The sequence below is a fragment of the Lepisosteus platostomus genome, chromosome 1 (genome assembly GCF_059453375.1).
Source record: "Lepisosteus platostomus isolate fLepPlt1 chromosome 1, fLepPlt1.hap1, whole genome shotgun sequence".
In the NCBI taxonomy this organism is placed as follows: domain Eukaryota; kingdom Metazoa; phylum Chordata; class Actinopteri; order Semionotiformes; family Lepisosteidae; genus Lepisosteus; species Lepisosteus platostomus.
In genome coordinates this window covers 40,955,893-40,968,937 of record NC_142611.1, presented here as the reverse complement: position 1 = coordinate 40,968,937, position 13,045 = coordinate 40,955,893, and positions in this window count along the sequence as shown.

Here is a 13,045-nt window from a genome sequence, read left to right as displayed (position 1 = left end):
ACATTAAATGTGTAATCTCTGTGCAATTGAAGTTGGTGATACCTTTTCTTATCTTAGTAACTCTTTTTGATCAATGTTGATTTCTTTGGAAACCCTCCTCTGTCATTTTGTATTTGTAACCTTACTGTGGGATTAGTGTGACACATGTTTTGAGAAGTTTACAATCCTTGGGTAAATGCTTGGAATGTATAATACTATAAATGAAGTAGATTTGTGAATTATCCAGTAATTCTGCTTCACAAGTGGGTAAGACCTTCAGTTTTCATTTGCACTCCCACACACATCTGCCACCACTTAACAGGGTCATGGATGCATTCGTTGTAAGATGCTGTTTGGTTGGTGCCTGAGCCATCCTGAGCAGCCATCTTTATAGCTCATACACTAGCAGTAAGAAGGTATGGAGTAGTCAATAAAATTAACCACACTTGCCAGTCAATATCACACATAAAACAATTGTATTACACACTAATGCTATTATTGCCAGTAAAATGCACTTCATTTGTTGATTTACCCTTGGTCCTCATTTATGGTTTAAACTCCTTGAGCATTTTATAGTCCTTTCTGTATTTGTTTTCGCTATTTAGTGTTTAATGGTTTGCTAGTGTAAGATCTCTCTTTGTGAAGCCCCAGACTCTAGTTTGAACTAGAATGGAAGGGAGGAGTTCTTACTGTGTATGCTCTTTAATGTATGAGTGTATTAAAACTAAATATGCTTAGGATATCACAGCTGGTTAAGCTTAATAAAGCCTATTATCTGGTGTAGATTCATTTAAAATAAAATTCTTTGTTATTGTGTACCAAGTACCTCACTACCACTACAGATTATCTAACTATCCATTTTCTGACTGCTTTATTCAATACAGTGCTGTGGGGGAACTGGAGCCTATCCTGGCAACACTGGTCTCGATGCCAGTACATCGTAGGGTACACACAATTTAAAAACAATCTTACTTCAAGAACATATCTATACAAAGGAGTGTTGAATGTCTACAGTATTCTCATATAATATTTCAAAGAATTACATTAGAATTATAGTTTCAATATAGTGTAAAAGTATTATGATTTTTGTTTTCTTCAGGTTGCTATTAACCATTTCTGAATTTTTACATAAAACCATCAAAAAGCAGATTCTACATTTTTGCATTCACATTCACACCCAAGAAAACTAGCACTGGTACTGTTATAACTTGTTATTTGTGCCTTTCTCCATACAGACCTTTCCAACATGCTTTTAATTGATAGGCTTAATGAACAGGGCTGCAAACATAAGTACACAGGAGTCCAAATGAGTCCCCTAGAGCCAGGCTCATAACAGGTCAATGTGTTAATGATAGCAGAAAAGGTCAGAACCTTTAATGCTGCACTATGCTTCTCAGAAATTCATGTAATATTTCAAATATTTTTTTAATAATACTTGGTTATTTACTCCAAAATACAGTTTTATGGTTCATAAATGCATAGAATGTGTGGTATCCATAATTATAATACAGTTGGGAAACCCTTATTCAATGAGTTTTGATTTTTTGCAATTCGTGCAGGAGTGAAATGTGGGCTTGGTCTTGGTTTTTGTGGTACCTCTGCTATTTAAAGCCATCTACGGATGCTTAGTCTACCTCACCATTGGCAAATCCTTGGTAGGAGACAGTGGCCACTGATTTTCTCATCCACAAGAGCAGGGGGAAGCAGAATGAATAGAAAATATAACAAAAGACAAGAGTGACTGCATTAGTAAACTTTCTTGTCATTCATCAGAAGATGTTTCTTTGTGTATTGAATTCATATTATGAATGTTCTCTGCAGATACAAGCAGTGTCTTAGTGCATCGTTTAATATTTGTATGTGTTGGATTCAAAGCTTGAGTTTATTTTCTGTGATAGCTGATGAAGCACCATGAATTAAAGACCTCAGGCTGTTCTGTAAGAACATTTCCTTCTGTAATTTGAGAATGGTGAAAAGTAAATAGGAAACAAGAAAGGGAATTAGCAGCACTGTAACAGATCATAATTACTGGATGTGTAACAATACCTTTTGAAAGAGGGGTTATTGTAGAGGTTTCTTTTGACAAGAGCTTCAGTGGGAAAGCACTGGGTGAAAGCAATCTTCCAGATCATGATGTTAATGTGAAATGCAAGGGAAACTAAGTGAGCAGCTGCAAGCAATTGACTACAAATTCTAGCTTGGGCTACTAGCAGTTTCATAAAAAAATAGTCCTCCTGGAATTCTATATACTGTAGTAGGACACCATCATCGGCACTAACCTCAGCGTGTTCATCACACCTGGCAATACAAGTTGTGAGTCCAGAGGTGCAAATAGGCGCAGAAGCGAATGGACTACCGAGCAGTAGACAAACGTGATCTGGTCAGATGGATTATCCTTCACCATGTTCTCACTAACAGATGAGTGCAGGTGTAGCCTTAAGAGCTCTAGTGCTTGGTTCCAGCAGTGAAGGCGTCTGATGGTTCTGTAATGTTATTGGGCTCATTATCCTGGCATGGTTTGGATGCTTCTATTCTAATGGTACTGAGTGATTATTTTCACCCTGTAATACAGCGTTTCTTTACTGCCAGAGGGGCACCTTCCAGGACTAGGTCCACATACACAGAGCATGTGTGGTCACTCAATGGCTTGATAAAAATGATACTGACATTTTACACATCATTGTCTACTCAGTCATCAGATCTGAATCCAAACAAACATTTATGGGGTATTCTGGGAAGATACTTAAGACAGATTTCACCTTCATCAGTTAGGTATGACTTAATTGACATTGGCATGAATGGTGCCTAATCCCTCCTCCCTCCCACAGAGTTCCAGATGCTGGTAGCCATAGCTTATATAGGCTGTACTGCATGGTCCAACAAACTAATAAGTGAGTTCATATTGGTGTTTTTTGTGTTCACTACCTGTAGCAGACAGACGCATTTTTTTATTTGCTCTTTATTCAGTCTTAGAGGTATTAAAGGATTTTAGAACTTCAGTCAGTGGGCTCCTAAAGAAAATACAATAACATAATCATTCATGTACATACCACTGATTACACACCAAATGACGTATATAATCTTTACATCTCTATATAAAATCTAGAACATAATCATTTACTGTTTAGATTTTACAGAAAGCAGAATAGAATGTCTATTTTTAAGTATTCTATATGTATGTCAGCTTGAACATACATTAGCAGAGCTGCTGTTTCTTTAAGCAGGGCTTCTGTTTGCTGATGAATGACTGACAGTATGACTTGGATTTTCCCACAGCTGTTTTTTTAAAGCCAATTTGCAGTGCCAATAACATGCTGCTACTGTATGCTGCTGCTCATTTTATGTAAGCCTTGAGATATGCACCATAGTGTTGAAGCATACAGCAAGGCTTGAATTGATCACCTCTCATGTTTACTTCCTTTTTACCTTCAAATAATATAGTAGATGACATGTTCATAAAGAATGTTATGTGAGTAATATTCAAATATCCATTGCATTTTTGAGTGCAAATTAAGATCAAATTAATCTCTACAGTAAACTGTGGTTGATTAAACCAAATATTCCAGTGTCACGATTCTTTCAAGAAGTGACTTGATGACATCTTCATACTAATTCTGTCATTTGCAACCTTATATTATCAATTTTCTTAGGCAGCTGGCAAGTGTTTTGTTGTAGACATGGGCTGACATTTCACATCTTTCATGTCTTCAAAAAATAAGAAAGGAAAGAAATAAGACAGAAGGCCATTGTAGCCTTTTTGAAAGTAGATAATTTCTTTAAGGATCTCATCCTGTTTTTCTTTAAAGTAAGCCAGGGTATTGACTTCATCAACTTGGATGAGAGCTTGTTCCACACACCCACAATCCTCTGCATAAAGAACTGTTTCCTGTTCTAGGTTTAAAAATCTTGAGAGTTGGGGGCACAGTCCCTGAAGAGGGGCAAGAAGTATAATACTTAATTATTAATTGGAAATGAATTATGAATAAGTCTAGAAATTGTTTGCAGCACTTTTAAATTTAACTTATGAATACAAGCTAAGAGATGTTGTGGGTTTCCAGAAAAAAGGAACAAATGAACCTTGGTTGCTCATGACCTGGTCAAGTATTTAAGATATGGTTCTATTGTGCAATAATTCCGCCTCTTTATTAATGTACATTTTGTGACTGTGTTCCCAGTTTTAGGGTCTTGCTTAATTTATGCAGGCCATGATGTCTTTTTAAATTCCATCTAAGATTAATATCTAATCTCCACATAACACAATTTTCTGAACATGTGTAGGGAAACTATTCCACATTGATAATACTTTTCAATAAACATGAAAAATATCACAGAAAAGATCATTTTATAATGTTTATGTAATATCAATAAAATAAGCTTATTTCAATGGAACTGTGCTCCAGATTTATCCTCTAAGTCTAACTTCTTGATAAAGACATAATTATTGTGCAAGTAACAATTTGAGAACCTGGAGTAAATTGTCCAAGGTAATTGTGTGGAGAAAGAATTGGAATTATCTAACATGTTATTAGGCTATGCAGTTACAGGCTTTTAAGGAGAAACATTTACTGTGTGAGATTTTGTCAATTACATTTTTCTTTCAAATAACATTTTCTTTTTTTTATTTCACTTCATCTTTCAGACCTGATGCTAGATAACGTTTATTAGGCAGCATGCAGTAAAAGGAGAGACATCTTCAGCTTCTTTTACTCAGATAGTAAATTTTCTGCATTATTCTAAGAAGACACACTGTTCGTACAGTAGCGCAGCTTCAATGCCTTGTAATTGTATTAATACCCTTCCATTTTATGAAATTACATAATCATACATACACGTTTTTTAAACTTAATATTTTATTCTAAGTCTCAAAGATCAAACTGAAGACTTGGAAGACAATGTTTGCCCATTCTTCTTGGCAGACTTGCTCAATCTCACAAAATTTTGCTTATGGTTAGCAGTTTAGAAGCCTTTCCACAAGTTCTCAAGATGAAAATAATTTTGACCGGGTCTCTCCAGTGCAGTTTTGGCCTTGTGATTTGGTTCATTGTCCTGAAAGGTGAATTTTAGCTGTCCAAAACAAGTTTTCCTCCTAATGACCCTTCCAGTCCCTGCAGGAGGAGAAGCATCCACATAGCACTACACTGCCATCCTCATGCTGGACTGTAAGAATGGCTTTGAAAGGGTGATACACTGCATTGTTTTTAATACTAGATGTAATGCTTTGTAATCACACCCAAATGTTCCAGTTTTGTCTCATCTGACCACAAAATCTTTTGCCACATATTTTCAGGATCACATAAATGCTTTGTGGAAGATTGCTTGTGGGATTTCAGATGGTGTACCACTCTGCCACGCAGGTCAGGCTTTGTGTGATGACTGGGATATTGTCCACTTCTGGATATTTTCTCCCATCTCAGCCACTGAGCTCTGGATCTCAATGAAAGACAGTTTTAGTCTTACGATGGCAAGCCTCGCCAGTTTTCTCCTTGCCCGACAGCTCAGTCTGGAGCAGCGCCATGACCTAAGCAGTGCCTGGGTGGTGTGATGCGCCTTCCATTTCCTGATGATAGATTAGACTGTGTCACAGGGTTATTTATGTACCCTTCTCCTGATCTGTGCTTTTCAATGACTGTATCCCTGACTTGCTTTGACAGCTCCTCAATCTTTATGCTTGAGTTTTCCTTTAAATTCATTATCTGAGTTCAGAATCTAGCAGAGACAGGTGTATTCTGAAATGATGTGAACCACTATTAATGCACAAGGATAGAGGCTACTCAACTATTTGTGTGGGTTGTTAACATAATTTTGTTGACCAACATTAAGTAAGATTTGCCACAGAAAAGGGTTTGAATACCTATAAAATCATGACTTTCCATATTATTTACTTTTATGTTTTGCTTTGGCTGTGTGGAGTAGGTTGTGTATAGAATATATTAATTCCTGCTTCAACGAGTCAGGACTGCAAGTTTTTAAGCAATTAAAATGTGATAACTGAGCAAGGGTTTGAATACTTTTGCACGGCACTGTACCAAGCAGTTTATTTTTCCAGTCGACTTAATTTAGTGTTCTCCTGAAGCTGAAGTGAATCTTAAATCCACATTAGAAGCACATCAGCGACTTTTGACAAAGACCACTCTGCTTCCCATCAGCAACGGGAAGCTCAGAAGTTATACATTTCATATCACTCTTCTAGAAAGAATATGCACATTACAGCTACAGTAATTAAAAATAATTATGCTATCCCCACATACAATATATGTATTCTTTCATTTTTATATATATTTTTTTTAATTTTGTTGCAATGAAGCAGAGTTAGGAACACCTTTATACAATACTTCTGTGGCCACAGTACAAGAAAGAATCTCTGTACTTACAGAGATTCTTAAGGCTAATCCATGTCAGTACATTGTCCCACAATGCTTAGACTTTTTGGTCTTAGACAGATGCATGTGATGGATAATTATTCTTCACATTTTTGTTTCTAATCTACTACTTACTGGTGACTTAGCTTTATGCAGCTATTAAGTAACATGGAAAAGCTCATAAATCCTAAACTTACCACTTTTAGATTGCTTTTTACTGTACATTATTCTTGCTAATTATTCTTAATATCATGTCTTTCATAAAAATATTCCATGTCTTTAATATTTTTTACCTTTGTATTGGTAATTAGTTCATCATGCACATTGGAGTCCAAAATTGAAACCACAAGAAAAGGGAAAGAAATTGAGTCATAAAATTAAATAGAATATCCCATTATACTGTATGCGAGACAAGACTCCATGGTTTTACTTTCCATTTGTATACCACAGTGAAGACGAAAGGCCACTACAACCTCAGAAAAAAAACAAGACTGAAATGATTAAAGAGTTCTCCGTCGACTTGGGGAAGGTCATTGCAGACAGTTTAAATGAGCACTACATTAGTTTGATATTAATCACCTCCACAGGGAATAACAGTGGCCATTTTGAGTGCAATGACTAAACAGAAATCAACGTTAAACCTTGACTAACCTGAAAATCACACAATTCAATAGATGTAAATGAAACTAGCAAAAAGAAACCAGAATAACATCTTTCTGTCAAATACCAATTAGGACTATTCCTGGGTTGTATTTCATTTGATAACCAAAAACATTTTGAAATTATTTATGATTTAGATTATGAACCACAAACATGGTGTAAAATATAACAGTAGGTTTTAGTGTGAAAAAAGGTTTTAAAAATGTGTGTGTGCTGCAGCACTACTGAGAAATGAGTCATTCAGACTCACAGTTTCTGTTTTCCTAGAAGAGAGCGGTAACCTTTTGAAACCCTGTACAAAAATATGAAAGTGCTGATCATTAAAGTTCAGAGCAGTAAGACCTTGCATACACAGAATCGATACAATGAAAGAAAGGCTCACAGGGGGATGCATTTAAATCCACGTTAATTATTGACACAGGCACACATTTTTCATTTTTTAAGATATGTTGAAAGGGATTTTTGGCAGAGTATTTAAATGATAATCTAAACACAGAATGAAGTATTTTGCATTTGCTGAAGTCTACATAATGTCATTTTAAATAAAGCATTGCATTTTTCACCCAATGAGCTGGGTTTAGACCATCGTGAGACAGATTAGTTTTACCCTACGGATGTTGCAGTAGTAATCTTGCTCAGCATGAGAGGAACAGAATGTTCATGCTTTATATTGGGTGTACCGGTAGTGTAGAAAAAAATGAAATCACCAATGTGTAAGGATGAAAGAGGGAATCTTGTTTGAAAACCACCTACAGTATCAGAGTGTAAATGAGGCACACTTGGTTTAAATAAATAATTATCATCCAGTGGGAGTGAGATTCCACAGGAGGAAAAGTACAAGTACTGTAGGATAGGCTGTGTATTTTATTGGTCAGTCTGTTGGATTAGTGTTCTGGTGCTTATTGAAGCTAGTAAAGGGCACCTGTAAGAAAGGAAGAGAATGAGTGCTCAGAGTGCATGTAGAGAGTATAGATAACACAGGGGAAGTCCTCTGGGCTCACCAGCAGACAGGCTTGTGGTCTCTGTGGTAGAGACGGTTTGATAGGTGTGAGAATGCAGTGTTTGTGAGGATTACGACTAGGAAAAGATAATTTGTGAAGGAAAGATACAGATTTTCAGATCAGTCAGTGAGGTATAATATTTTAGCATTTAGTTTGTAAAGCTCCAGTGTCTCATTATGGGAGGTTATTAGTACTGATTAAAGGGAAGCTGAGAAAACTGGGTGTAAAAGGTTAAGTAGAGTTAAGTGCCCAAGAATGTCTCTGCTTAAAAGGGACAATCCAGTGATTATTGTAGTTGAGAGACATGGCATAGTTGAGAGAAATTCTCCCATTTCAGGTCTAAGATTGACTGATGATGTAAGAGGACATTGCTGTGAAAAATTGATGAGAAAATAATCTGAAAAGCGGACTGCGCAGGCTCCTCTGAAAGGGGACTGTCACGCAGGGACTGACTGCGGAGGATGGAAATCCAATGCGGTGCCCTTGGTAGGGTTGGCGCTAGGCGTAGGCGTAGTCGGAGTAAACAGGCTGGGGTCCGAGTCCGGGAAGGCGTTGTAGAGGCGTAGGCACTGAATCGGCAGGCAAAGGCGTAGTCGAGGAAACAGGCTGGGGTCGGGGTCCGGTAAGGCGTAGAAGAGGCGTCGGTGTGGAATCGGCAGGAAGAGGCGTAAACAAAGAGACTGGCTGGGGTCAGGATCCGAGAGAACATAAAACACGCATAGGTACTAAATCGAGCGGTGAAAGCGGTAGTCGTAAAAGCAGGGTCGAGGTCCAGGAGAGAAGTCGTCGTAAGGCAAAGGCATAGTTCGTAGGGTAGCTCCGGGAGAGAATCTCAATCGTGAGCAATGACCAGGGGACAGGTGAGGGTTTAAGTAGAGGACTGATTGACGCGTGCACGTTTGGTACGGGGAGTGCTCGTGGGAATGCGGGAGCGCTTGCCTGCGTGAGGGAGATTCGTGACAGGGACCACCTGAACATCTTGGAGCCCAGAGGTGTTTCATCCACAAGATTCAATGACAGGTCACTGGAATGCTCACATTTTAAGGTGACGTGCTGACTTGAGCCACATTCTATGATTCAAGTGTCAGTAAAGTCACTCCATGGGACATTGGGCCAACATACGCTGGATGGATAAAACATTAGGGATGCCCTCCTAATATTGAGTTGCATCACCTCAGAACAGCCTCAATTCGTCAGGGCATGGACTCAATAAGGTGTCGAAAGCATTCCACAGGAGCCCATGCTGACTCCAGTGCTTTCCACAGTGGTCATGAGGTGGCTGGTAGTGGATCTCTTTTCCGAAAAGCTTGTTCCATCTTATCCCACAGATGTTCTATTGGATTGAGATCTCGGGCCAGGGGAAGCCACCAGATTAAAAGCTGAATTAATTGTCATGTTTGTGAAACCATTCCTGGACAATCTTTGCCTTGTGGCACAGGGCAATATCCTGCTGAAAAAATCAATTTGTTGATGGATACACTGCTGCCATGAGCAATGCACCTGATTGGCAACGATGTTCAGATAACCTGTGGCATTTAAACTTTGCTCAACTTTTATCAAGGGGCCCAGTATGTGTAACGAAATCACACCCCACACCATCACACCACCACCAGCCTGCAATGTTGACACACGGCATGATGGATACATTTTGTTTTCTTCAATCCCTAGTCCTCCCATCTGCATGAAAGAGCAGGAACCGGGATTCATCAGACCAGGCAATGATTTTCCAATCCCCCAGTGTCCAATGTTTACGTTCCTTAGCCCACTGCAACCACAGTTTTCTGTTTTTTGATGAAAGAAGTGCAACTCTGTAAGGTTGTTGGCTGTACTACCCCATTCATGTCAAGGTGTGTCAAGTTGTGCAATCTTTTATGGTTCTTTTGGCACCAATATTGTACTGGACTGTCAGTTGACTAACTGTGGACTGTCTGTTGATCTGCACAATTTGCCAATTTGCCATTGGCTGGATGTGTTTTGGGTGGTGCACCAATCTAGATCTACACAGGACACTGTTAAGCTTGAAAAACCCAGCAGTTCTTGACACACTTAAACAAGTGCATCTGGCACTTCCTATCATATACCATTCAAAGGCACCCACATCTTTTTTATGGCCCACTCCCTCACATACACAATCTATGTCTCAATGGCTCAAGCCTTAAAAATACTTTTACCTGTCTCATTCCCTTCATCTACACTGATTGAAGTGGATTTGATAGGTGAAATCAATTAGGAATCATAGCTGGTCGGTCTATTTCAAGGAAAAAGTAGCCATCCCTAATGTTTTCTATGCTCAGTGTATGTGGCCGGTACAGCTTGTATGCGCAGTGGCATGGAGTCTACAAATGTCTAGAACTCTACAGGAAGGGTGTTATGGCACCATTCTTCAATGATAAAAATGATCAACTATTACCTGGCTGATGGAACTGGAAATTGCTGTCTCAGACACTGTTTCAGAATATCCGATAAATACATGATCATGTTCAAATCTGGTGACTGAGAAGGCCATGGAATATGGATAACAGCAGTCTCATGATCATCAAAGCCAGTGGTTACTGGGTGACCCTAAATGCTCTGTGGCTGGTGGCATTAACACCCACAATCTGAAATTTGTAGTCAATTGATCTGCAGTTGCTCACTTGTTTTGCCTCATCCTTTAAATTAATACTCAGTTATCATGAACCTGAAGTATGCTCTTCCACCCTCTGTTGCACTTTGCAGATGTCATTCTCTTGGAATTTTTGGAGAAACATCAGGAAGCTGAATTGTCTTGTTCACTAAAGCTCCTGCTAAACCCCAACAATCACCCTTCTTTCAAAGTCACCAAAATAGTGTCTTGCATCGTGCATTTGTGCCACGATAGTGTATAATTTTAAGCAAACAGGTCTGGCCAACATTTTTATATGATCCTTAATATTCTTGGATGTTATCTTACTAAAGCATGATTCCACATCTATGTGAAAGCCTGATTTACTTGGGTGTATTCATTTTTTCTAATGCCTGTATGTGGCATGTTTTTTGCCTTATACTGTAGCTACCATCTATGGTTTATGACAATGCTTCCAATTCAGAATCTCACAGAAAAGGTGCTGTAACAACATTTTATGTATCTGTTTTTGAAATTTTAGTACCATCACATTAAGACCCTTTAAATATTTATTTTAACTTTCACTCCTAATTGTCATTTTAAGGTGACTTAAAATTTCTCACATTAAAATGTTAATCCCAAATATACAAATACTTTGCACACATTTCATATACTGATGGAAAAAAGAAACACAACAGCTCCTCCTCCACACTCTGGCCTGCACTCTGGTTCAGTCTGCGTGGAACAAGCTGAAGAGTGACTCATCCGTGAAGAGGACTTGATGCCACTGCTGACGAGTCCAGTCGGGACCAGTTGGGAGGTGTGAGCAGAGGGTCTCTGACAGGTCGCCCTTGCTTTGAGGCCAACAGCATGGAGCCTCACTGTCCTGTCACTGATGCAGACATTGTGTCTGTTGGCAGTTTCAGCAGCGGCACAGGTGGCAGATCTGAAAAGATCTGTTAGATGGACCAGTCTGATGTGTCGGCGAGGGCGACCAAATCTTGGACAGTCATCTGTCCTGCCGGTCTGCTGAAACCTTCTCTGCAGTCGGGACACAGTGGAGCGGCTTACTCCATAGTGTCTGGCAATGCTGGCACATTACATGCCTGCCTGCAGGATGCCAATGGCCCTCTCCCTTGCTTCTGGTGACATTCGAGGCATTATGGAATGCACAGAAAACTAAGTGTGCCCTTTTTCTTGCAGTGGCCTAAGCTTTGAATTAAGGCCTTTTTAAAGGTGACCTGATCAGGCATTGTTCCACCTGGACCTCGTTGGGTAAAAGTTCACCTAACAAGTTTCTGTGTGATTGGCAAGTTGCAATGGCTCACTGCACAAGCTGTATAGCTGGTCAGAGTGCTTAAAACGAATTGACAACTTTTTGTGAAAGTACATAAGCTATAACTATAGTATTACTATTCCAGAAAATGTTGCGTTTCTTTTTTCCATCATTATAAATCTAGAGAGTAACAAAATCATTTTACTGTGGGATTTTCAGATTGAGAGTTTTGTTAATATTATTTAGATCAGGCATTTCCAGCTTTGGTCTTGTAAAGACCTAATACAGCAGGTTTCATAGGTCACCATTACATCACTGATATGAAACAATTCCATTGTTATCAATTAAATAGGTGGTTTATTAATTTAGAAATTTGGGACAAATGTGTATGCACTGTACTCTTTAGGGCCAAAACTTACTTAGCTGGACAGATTACACACTCAATTCTAAACAGGTCACTTATAAGAGTAGCTGGATTGAAACACTCCAGGGGTTAGTCTTTCCTTAATTTGGACCTAGCAATACTTGCCATATTGTAGTTTCTACTCTGAATGCGTTTCAGGCAATTTAACATTTCACTAACTGTTCACATTTCCTATTCTATATGTAAAGCTTTAAGGCTTCAAGCTTTAAATCTCACACTACCCTATTTCTTCTGTTTCTTTGTTACACATGTGTAATCCATTTTAAGTGAATGCACATGAAAACTATCAACTATTGATTACCTGATCATGCTGACAACATTTGTTACAGCTATAACAAATAGCCGTATATCATATATATACTGTATATATGGATGCTGCACATTGGTGGTGGTGGTGGAGGGGAGTCCCCCTTACCTGTAAAGCGCTTTGAGTGGAGTGTAAGCAATTATTATAACAACATCAAAGACCAATACGGTAACTGGACCTTTTTCATTAGACATTTATATTAAGATGCAGTCTAAGTAATAAAGTATTTTACCATCAAGATGTTACAGTTTCACACATTAGGAGACAAAGGTTTTCTAACAAAATGAATATGCCATTTAACATTTTTAACATTTAACAAGCAAAAAAATGTAACAAAAAGTTAAGTGCATGGATCAGCTTAAAAAAAAGACATTGGCATAATATAAATATCCACAATATATAGTAGTGTACAAATGTGAGAAATAAATGTAAAGAAAACTCACAAATAAAGACAC